The sequence below is a fragment of the Astatotilapia calliptera genome, chromosome 4 (assembly GCF_964374335.1).
Source record: "Astatotilapia calliptera chromosome 4, fAstCal68.1, whole genome shotgun sequence".
Lineage (NCBI taxonomy): Eukaryota > Metazoa > Chordata > Actinopteri > Cichliformes > Cichlidae > Astatotilapia > Astatotilapia calliptera.
This window is the reverse complement of record NC_137425.1, coordinates 5,522,557-5,532,779: the sequence shown is the minus strand read 5'-3', so window position 1 is coordinate 5,532,779 and position 10,223 is coordinate 5,522,557. Positions and strand designations below refer to the sequence as shown.

The window sequence follows — 10,223 nt, the reverse complement described above, 5'->3', positions numbered from 1 at the left end:
AAGCCTGAAATCATAACCTCAAAGGAAGAATGGGCTACGTTTTTACACCAGAGATGTAAAGAGCGAATCTTAGGTGCAAATGTCAGTGAGGAGGTGCAGCAAAACCCAACGCATAACTGCGATCAATTTGTATTTTGTTTTGTTTCTGTCTGTCTGGGTGATGGATGATAATATGGTTCTCGACTTAAATTGCCAGCATTTATATAGTTCTTAATTATTCGTGTCAGTCTGTGATATGATGAAATTGATCCAGCCTTAAAATTTCTTGTAAATTTATGAATTTAATCTTTGGTGTTCTTGTGGATTACGACTTCCTCGCTAGCCTATTCACCGAGAATGGCCCTAATACACAGAATCCTAATCAGCTGTCTGTTTTTGGAAGAAAGCAGTCAATCACCTTAGATGTTGTGACCTTACCACATCATTGTAAGTGGTTATATAGGCAGCTATTATTATTATTATTATTATTATTTTTTTTTTTTTAATTAACTAAATGCCGAATACAATTTACTCTTCAAGGTGCCAGGTGGAGATTCATAGTCACTGGACTCGGTTTCACAACCACATTTTGTACAATCAGTCGTCTACATGTAGTTTGGACTGCATACGTCATTGTACTCAGCTCAGGGCAGAGCCTCAGTGAAATGTTTGTGTTCGTGATTTCATAACTGTGGAGGTTTCTTTTGTATTAAATGTGCCATAAAGACAATATGACTCTCCAGTAAGCATTTCTAATGATTACTGGAAGTGTCCACTGCTGTTTTTCCGTGGTGTTTATATTTGCATTGCAAGTATTTTATCATTAAACAGCCTATATGTGTTTATTATATATTTGCCAAATGTTAATGGGGTTGCCTTAACTGTAAAAATGTGTTTAAATAGGTGTTTTGTCTGCACATTTGTAATCATTGGTGGGGGTTTTTTCTGTGCGTGTTAAAATGTTTCCAGCAACTCAGAGCACAAAAGTCATTTTATTATAAAATTGTTTAATGTTTGTATAAAAGTGCAGCATATATACATTTGACATTAATAAAGCGAATACAGTAACAATGCAATAATGCCAATGTGGTACACCAAGAGCAGGACCTCATAATGTCCTGATGAAACACTGCCACGATCACTGCCACGCATTTTATATCTGGTAGAGACTCAATCCTGAAGTTATTCTTTGCTATAATTGAGTGGCTTGTTGATTGATTCATTAACTTTCTTAATATCTGTAGTTATCTACAGTAAGGAAGTTAAAGTGTAATGGAGAGTATTAAAGTTTGGGTAATTACTGGAGCGTAACAGGTGTAATCTTTGATTTACAAATGTATATGTGTAATATTGTGTCATGTTCTGTAACTATAGGCAATGCTGGATTTTTACATTTGCAGTTGGAATTGTCCACATGTCCATATAATGTCAAATAAATATTACAGCATATAACAAACAGTTTTAATACATTTAATACGATTTTCAGCTTTGTTTGTTCTTGTAAAGGCTGATTAGAGCGCATTCAGCACAAGCTAAACAAAGTCAGTATTTTTAAGGCTATTGTAACTTTTAGTTACTCCATAGCTTCAGTGATCTAGTTGATCAGAATCTTTAAAGACACTCCCCTGGATGTGCTCCACTGAGGTTTGTCAATCAAAGCCCAGGTTTGATAGGACCAGCACCAGTAATACCAGTGTCAAAGACGCTGACACCAGGATGGAAACCCATGTCACGATGGAGATGATGCTCCATTTTTTGGCCTGTCTTAAATACTTTGCAGCTCTCCTTTCTCTTGTCCGCTTGGCTTTCTCTGCTTTGTCAGCATTCTCAGCCTGGTGAAGTAAAGATGTGACAATACTTTTGATTTAAAGATCATGCCTAACAAACATGATGAATGACTAGTGTATATAGTTGTAAAGAGATGTAGCAGATAAGGTGTTTGTCAAATATAAACATGCTTATCCTCATAAGAAAGTTTTCAAATGCTGGTTTGCTGCAGGTTGCCTGCCTGCAGAGAAAATAACTTACCTTTACAGAATAAATCAAGGCTCGGACTCCGAAGCAGGAGAACCCGCAGATGATACTAGAGATGGCCAGCTTCCTGTGGTACTTGTCACTGCAGCAGGACGCAGGAGAGTCCTCACCGACACAGATTACTTGATTGCCAGTGTCCTCAGGTTGTTGAACACCTGTTCCTGGTACAGAGTTCAGCGGGAGCGCTTCCTCTATCGGTGCATCTAACTGATATGACTCTGACATCACTGCAAAATATGCCGTCAAGTTAGAGAAAGTTTAAACTCAAAGACAAGACGTGGTAAGCTGTGCTAGACAACTTTAAGCAATGTAAGGATTCTGTGTGCACAACAGCACTGGAAGGATAAGTTAATGGTTTCAGTGGCTGCTTGATAAGAATGTTTGTTTAAAGGATAAAAAGGAGTTTTAAGGAACTGGTTTCATTCTATCTGCTGGTTTCACCCTGCTTAGGTAAATGTTTATTTTGTTATTGCTCTGGCTTTTTGACTTATACATCACACTGCATTAATAGTCAGACAGAACAGTCCAAATAATCATCAAAGGGTTTTATGTATTAATTCTTTTAGCTATATTGTCCTTAATTTTTCAAATCAGTCTTTCCTTTGTGAAACTGGAGTGCTCGGGGTGAACTGTTGTTGCTGACCATGTGGCTTGTGTTACAATGAGTTGGCTTGGGGCAGCTTTAATAATTAATTTCCTACAAGGCTGTACAAAATCCCACTTAAGAATTTTATATGAAATGCCTTCTGCATGTCTAAACATCCCTCTCCGTGACCACCTCTTCCCTGGGAATACCGAGGCATTCCCAAGCCAGATGAGAAATATAATCTCTCCAGTGTATCCTGGAGCTGCCTCCACCCACTGGGACATATCCCAAACATCTCAGCTAGTAGACAGTCCCTCCTGAATGACTGAGCTTCTCACTTCATCACTACAGGAGAGCTCAGATAAAATTCAAAAAGGAAGAAGGCTCATTTTGGGCACTACCCACTGGTGTGTCCAAAGCTGAATAATAACCTGTAATAATAACACAAGTCAATTCATGGGGGTAGATTTCATGTTGCCCGTGCACATCTCTAACTACTTTGGTGAACTCAGCCACAGTAGTGAACGAGCCATCCCTCTTGTTCCCAGACTCTCTTTCCTCTAAGCAAAATTTGGATATAGGACATTAAAAGTACTCCTTCTACTTTCTCACCATATGCTCAGTTGAGGTTCTCCTGTCCATGCTCTGACCAAACTCCCCCCACACCCAAGTTTCTCCTTAAGCTATTGATAGAGCTGCACTGGCTTGGCGTGCTGGCACTCGTTATCTGCCTCCTGAGTCCCACAAACCAATCAGATTTGACCCTTCTTCAGCTTGACAGCTCTCTTCACCTCCATCTGATTTGGGGTTTCCCCCCAAAAGGCCACAACCACCTTATGGCCACAGCTCCATCAGCAAAGAAGGAGCAGAACAGTATCTATTTAGACTTAATGCCTCCAGCCTCCTTTGAAATTTCTGCTGGAGGTTTGAATTGAGGACTTTGTGGAACCAGGTGCTCCCAGCACCTCCCAGCACCCTCTTGCTATATGTTCGTGTACACCAGGTTAGTCCAGCATCCTTTCCCACCATCAGATCAGCACCGCTCCTCTCTTCACCCTAGTCTAAACATGTTCTGCAAAATATGCAAAATTTGTAGTGTATTTTCTTAAGTGCGTGTGAGAATTTTTTGGGGGAGTGGGTATTTTCACAGGAAATAAAAAGTATCCCGTGAAAAGTGTAACATGAAGAGGATGATAGGTATCCATGTTCCCTGTTACCTAAAAACAAAACAAAAGAAAAACACTCCCTCCTCTCTAAAACAAACCAAAAACTTGAAAAACTTGATTGGCTGGTGCAATCAAGAAAAAGTATCAGCTGAGTGTTGGACTGTAATATTACACAGTTCTGTGAATAAACAGCAATTAAATTATGGCCTGTATCTTCAAATGTAGTGAAATACTACAGTAAACATGAGTTGATTGAGAAGGTTTTAAATAAAGTACAAACCTGATTTCTTCGGTCTGATGTCACTCCTTCAGTGAAGCAAAGGTTGTCTGGTTTCTTTTTAGGGTGATATCGAAGTCTTGATGAGATGATAAGCAGGTATGTTCTCTCCTCCTTCTGTAACCTGACGTGTCTTCCTTTAAAACGTGTCAGTTGAAGTTTAAAAATGTCCACAAATGGTCATTCAAACACCGTTCACCTGGTTGTAGGATGACGACATAAACCTGTGCTTCTACCATGTACGTTTCTGAATGACAGGACTGTGCATGAGGAATGAAGCCGCGCCTGATAAAGACTGTAACTGGTTGAATCTGAAGGTGGCACCAGAGGAAAGGTCGTGTTATCTGAATCAGCTCTATCTAAATTGCTTTATAATAAGTAGGAAAATAAGTGTGTCATTCATAATACAGTCTGTACTATATTACCTTACCCCTGACTGTAACCTGTCACTTGTGTTTCAATATGCTGGATATTCGAGGTGCATGAATGGTTCTGATTTGGCCAGAGGTCGTGACATTTTGAGGTAGTTCCTTGAGTTCGGTCTAGTTTGTGTTACCAGGTTTAATAAATCTGCACAAACAGATTTCTGGTGACTGGGACGTTTATATTAAATCATAAAATGTTTTTGTTTAGGTTTTCTCATCACACCATAGTAAACAGGAAATGGAACAGCTGAGCAGGAGGGTGCAAACCTTGTGCCAAGCATCAGCAGGAGCTCGGTGTTCAAGATGGATGCATCATGTGGGGTTCCAGAGTCATTGTTCCACCCCAGGATGAACACAGATGATCGAAGTGCTGCATGAAGCTCATCCAGGCATTTCTTGAATAAAAAAAACGTTGCCAGATCATTAGTGTGGTGTCCGGGAATGCAGAGCTCTTTGGAGGAAAAGGTAAAAGTAGGTTCTCAATTTCAGAGAAACCAAATACAGGCACCACCTCCAATCCATCCATGGGAGTGGTCTAGCCATTCATGGTCCAGACTCCACCTAGGTTTTGCTGGCCAATATATGGGTCACATAATGGGTCCAGTCACTACTGACGGACTCCCGGGAATCTTGGATTGCATGGACTGGTTTTTCCTGTTCCAGTTTCTGATTACACCTCACACAACCACAGGCATGAACCCCAGATAAATTGTTGATGAGGAGAAAGTCCTCCTTCACCCAAATGTGGGAGCCAAAGTCACCCAGCCACATGGGTGACCTCGCCAAATGCCCTGATAGACTGAACTATTAAAAGAATGTGGTCAGTACAAGTAACACTATACATTAAAAAAAAAAACTTTGTCAAATGATAATGAGATACTGTAAAACTATTAAAATATTTTGTTTTGTACGCACAAATACTTCAATCAAATCAAAGCATAAAAAATCTGTCATTTTATTAGAAAACAGCTTGTGTTAATGCTTGTATAAAAGTACAACATGTATATATATACATTTGACATTAATGAAGTAAATATTGTAACAATGCAATAATCCCATGGCAACGTTTTTTTAATGAGTACATGTTAAAATGTTTCAAGTGGATGAAGACCATAAAAGTTTCCTCATTTTATTATAAAATTGTTTGTTAATGTTTGTATAAAAGTGCAGCATATATATACATTTGACATTAATAAACTAAAATAGCAAGAACAGGACCTCATAATGTCCTGATAAAGCACTGCCCCAATCACTGCCTCGCATTTTATCTCCAGTAGAGACTCAATCCTAAAGTCACAAGTTGCCTCATTTTAAAGTGACTTGTTGATTGATTGATTAACTTATATAGCATCTGTAGTCATCTACAGTAAGAAAGTTAAAGTATAACTGTAAGAATATTAAGGATTGAGTCTTTACGGGAGCAGCTTTACATTTAAGTAGCTTTATATTATATATAACAGCTTTAGTCTTCAATCTATAATATATACATGTACGTTCGTATAGTCCACGGGTCAACAGATGGTTTAATAAATATCACAGCATATAACAAAAACAGTTGTTAGACATTTAATACTATTTTGAAAGATGTTTGTTCTTTGTGTAAAAACTAAAGGAGCTAGAAAAGTATAAATTAGGACAGCACCCATTTCAGCGTAAGAAAAACCAAGACAGCCTTTTTCCATTTAATGTAACCTGTAGTTTCTCCACAGCTTTGGTGTTCGTAGCCATTGATTCAGCAGCTTCCTGCTCTCCACTGTCCGTCTCCTTAAACATCAGCAGAGACACTCCTCTGGCTGTTCTCCTTTGAGGTTGATCAGTCAATCAAAGTGGCGAGATATGAGCCCAGTGCCAGCAGCAATGGAGCTGACACTAGAACGGAAACCCACGTCATGATGGAGATGATGCCCCATTTTTTGGCCTGTCTTAAATACTCTGGAGCTCTCCTGTCTGTCGTCGGCTCGGCCTTCTCAGCTTTTTCAGCATCCTCAGCCTGTTAAAGTAAACACATGACAATATTTTTCATTTAAAGATGAAATCAAAAAGAAGAAGCATTTTATTTCAGTTTCTCTTATTCTAAGGGAACATAATAATTGAATATGTAGATCTGAGGAGATGTGAAGGTTAAGATGTTTCTCATTAATGAGCTGTGTGTAAGTGGAAGCTGTGTTTTTGCTGCACACTCTGATGCTGTTCTCATAGGATTGGAAACAAATCCAGAGTGCACATTATGAATAATAACTTCCGCAGAACATTGCTTTTCTTACAACATGAGGATCATACCCTCATTCACTGCACTGTGCCTGGTTTAGGGCAAGTTTTTTAACACACCTGTACGAACAGGTGATTGTAGAGCTGAAAAACTCTTTTAAATTGAAGAAGAGCTGCATGAAGAAATCTGGTTTCCAACAGGAATTACTTGCCCTTGTCTTGTGTCAGATAAAATTTGACTAAAGCATCCCAAACCAGCCATGACAGTTAATCTAAGTATGGTTATTCTCATAAGAGACGCCTGCATGTACTCAGAACATGACTTAAAATAAAGTACCTTGACAGAATAAATCAAAGCTGGGACTCCGCAGCAGGAAAACCCGCAGATGATGCTACAGACGGCCAGTTTCCTGTGGTACTTGTCATTGCAGCAGGACGCAGTAGAGTCCTCACAGATTACTTGACTGCAGGTTTCCTCGGGTTGTTGAAGACCTGTTCCTGTTACAGTAGTCAGTGGAAGACTTTCAAGGTTGTTTAGATGGTTCTGGGATGACTCTGACATCTCTGCAAAATATGACGTAAAGTTAGGGAAAGTTTGACCCAAAAGACAAAAAACGAACATCTCAAACACGCTTAAACATTTTGTGTGCACAGAAACACTGAACGGACAGTTTGACGGCTGCTTGATAGACATGTTTGATTTTTCAAGATAAAAGCAACTTTAAGGAACTAGTTTGTTTTCAAAGGACAAACCCTGCTCAGGTAAACCGGTTTTCTCCACCACTGAACAAAACAATTTCGATTCAGATTCAAAAGAATTTAAAATAAATGTTTCCCACGGGTTTAAACACGCTCTGCAAAAAAATGTAGTGTATTCTTGAGAATGTGAGTGAGGACTGGGTATTTCCATAAGAAACAGAAAGTATATTTTGAAGAATGTTGCAATACAGTGAGCAGCGTGCGTAACAGTGTTCCCCTGTTACTAAAAAATAAAAAAATAAAGTAATAGCTTGAAAAACTAGCTTGGTGGGCAGGTTGTTACGGCAAGTTGAAGCCTGAAGTGTTACTTATCTAGCCTCTGATTTAAAAGAGCCGGGCGGGCGACACCTACATTGTGCATTTTTTGGTAAGAGATGAGAAAATGTATGAGCCAAGTGTAATATTACACATGCAGGGCTGCGAATCATTTGTAGTGAAGAGGGAGAAAACTCCGTCCTCCACCCTTCACATGAAGTGGAATACAACAGTAAACATGAGGCGATTAAGTAAGCTTTGATCAAACACTGCTGTACACTAAAATCTTAAAGGTGGTTCTACAAGGCAAACAGAGTATTAACAACTAGGGAGCTAAGATTTTTTTAATCACTATGACAACCACTTAGACCGCATTCAAAGGCTGAAATCAAGTACAAACCTGAGCAAGTTTTAAAAGGCAGTGTCCTGAATCCACTCCTCAGTCTGATCTTTGTTCAAAGTTTGTCCGGCTTCTTCTCAGAGTGATATCAAAGCCTTGTTGAGATGGTCAGCAGGTCTTTTCCAACTCGAGCTGCCTTCCTTTAATATGTGAAGATTTCAGTTAAATATTTACAAATGGACATCCAAAGAGCGCTACTGTGATTGTAGAGAGACGACATAAACCTGATCTGTTCCTGTTCTACACAAGCTGTTGAATGACAGGAAGAATAGCCTTTGGTGAAACTCTGTTTGCGACTTCCACTCCCATTTCCCCTTTACTGCCCTGCCCTCTTTCCCCCCCCCGTCTCCACTCCCACTCATAAAATGTGTCAGCTTGTTATTACCTCACAGTGTTGCGTTAGTTCTCATATTTTATTTCAGTTTAGATTTTCCTTTCTCTTCCTCAGTAGTCGCACTGATACATAATGCACAGACTTACAACTGTTTCTTATTTCATACCAGATTCCAGAAGAGCTGAGAAAGGTGTGTCAGAACTTGTAATGCCTTCAGGTAAACCTGAGATTCCAGTCTGCTATCTATTTTTAAATTGCCCTTTCCTCTGATTGTACACTTGATTTTCTTTCTGCTCATCACAGCAGAATCAATCACTTTTAACACACCCTGCTTTTTTCCAGTCTCCTGACCCCCCCTCTACTCTCTGACCTTCGCATAAGATACATTCTTAAACACTGATGCAACCTGAGAGCATTTTTCCAACATTGACCCCACCCACTGTACACAAATACGGCTGTTCCCTGAGACTAAAAAACCTGCCGTGACGTTACAATCAGGGTGCTGTTTGTTTTGTGTCATAGTGCCAGGCATTTCAAAAAAAAAAAGAAAAAAAAAAGACTGCCAATATGTTACAACGGGGCGATCGTGGCTCAAGAGTTGGGAGTTTGTCTTGTAATCGGAAGGTTGCCGGTTCGAGCCCCGGCTCGGACAGTCTCGGTTGTTGTGTCCTTGGGCAAGACACTTCACCCGTTGCCTACTAGTGGTGGTCAGAGGGCCCGGTGGCGCCAGTGTCTGGCAGCCTCACCTCTGTCAGTGCGCCCCAGGGTGGCTACAATGTAGCTTGCCATCACCAGTGTGTGTGAATGGGTGGATGACTGGTTGTGTAAAGCGCTTTGGGGTCCTTAGGGACTAGAAAAGCGCTATACAAATACAGGCCATTTACCATTTACTACAGTTAATGTAATGACCCTTTCATATATCTAAATATAGCGACAGCTGGCTGTTTCAAAGCAATAAAATTGGTTTACAGAGTTGTAATTGAGCAAACCTAGACTGGGGAAAGATCACTGAATAAAATATTCAAATGAAAGTATACAAACAAACTACAATAAAGTTTTATGACATAGAATTTTTGTGGTAAATTCTGTCCTGTTAAAAGAAAAACCTCTGCTGTGTCTAGGAGCGGAGAAACAAAAACATACAAGTGATGCAGTCATCTGCACTGCCCTACATCTACAAATAGCTTCTGGCAGGAATATGCAACTCTGTAACACAAATAATGGAAAACAGCCAGAATCTGGAGACAAGTAAAGGTACCCCACAGAAACATTTAAACACCTTGAACTGTTTATTCTTCAAATTTGAAAGATCTACGTAAGTAAACTGGATCAACTAAAGCAGAGAAGATACATAAGATAAACACTGCTGTTATATGTAAACAGTAACTTTATTGAATGATGGCAAAACAAAGTCAGAGTAGGCTTTTTATGATTTTTGCCATCAGCAGGGTGTGTGTGATTTCTTCTAATTTTAAAGGTAATTAAGGCAGGATGCAGGGTTCAGGACAAGCAGCCTATAAGTCTGCTGCAAAATAGCAGTGAGCAAATATCCTGTAGTGGCTGAGTAATACTAGAAGAATGCGACTGGTAAGTTTCTTCTCCAGGTGAATCAATTAAACCACCTGTGACCTGTTACCGCCCACATTCCTTGACCTTTCCTGCATCAACAATACGACTGCAACTGTGTGCGATAAAACAACAAATGTTTTGTAGATACACAGTTACAGTTCTGTGCAATAAAAATGTTTAGGTGCAAGTTGTACAGTAAATATATTTACATTCTCCCCAAAAACTGCAATA

The 10,223-nt window shown here is 39.6% G+C and overlaps 1 long non-coding RNA gene and 1 other non-coding gene across 2 annotated transcripts; both read right to left on the bottom strand.

Annotated features, from left to right (window-relative positions):
• Window positions 1–965: 965 nt before the first annotated feature.
• Window positions 966–4,306, bottom strand: LOC113020326 (uncharacterized). The gene is made up of 3 exons (XR_013908462.1): window positions 4,046–4,306; window positions 2,008–2,240; window positions 966–1,811 (listed from the first exon to the last, which is right to left on the bottom strand). It is a non-coding gene; the product is annotated as an uncharacterized LOC113020326 (transcript).
• A 1,092-nt stretch (window positions 4,307–5,398) lies between these two features.
• Window positions 5,399–8,359, bottom strand: LOC113019980 (uncharacterized). The gene is made up of 3 exons (XR_003272127.2): window positions 8,090–8,359; window positions 7,013–7,239; window positions 5,399–6,457 (listed from the first exon to the last, which is right to left on the bottom strand). It is a non-coding gene; the product is annotated as an uncharacterized LOC113019980 (long non-coding RNA).
• Window positions 8,360–10,223: the final 1,864 nt, after the last annotated feature.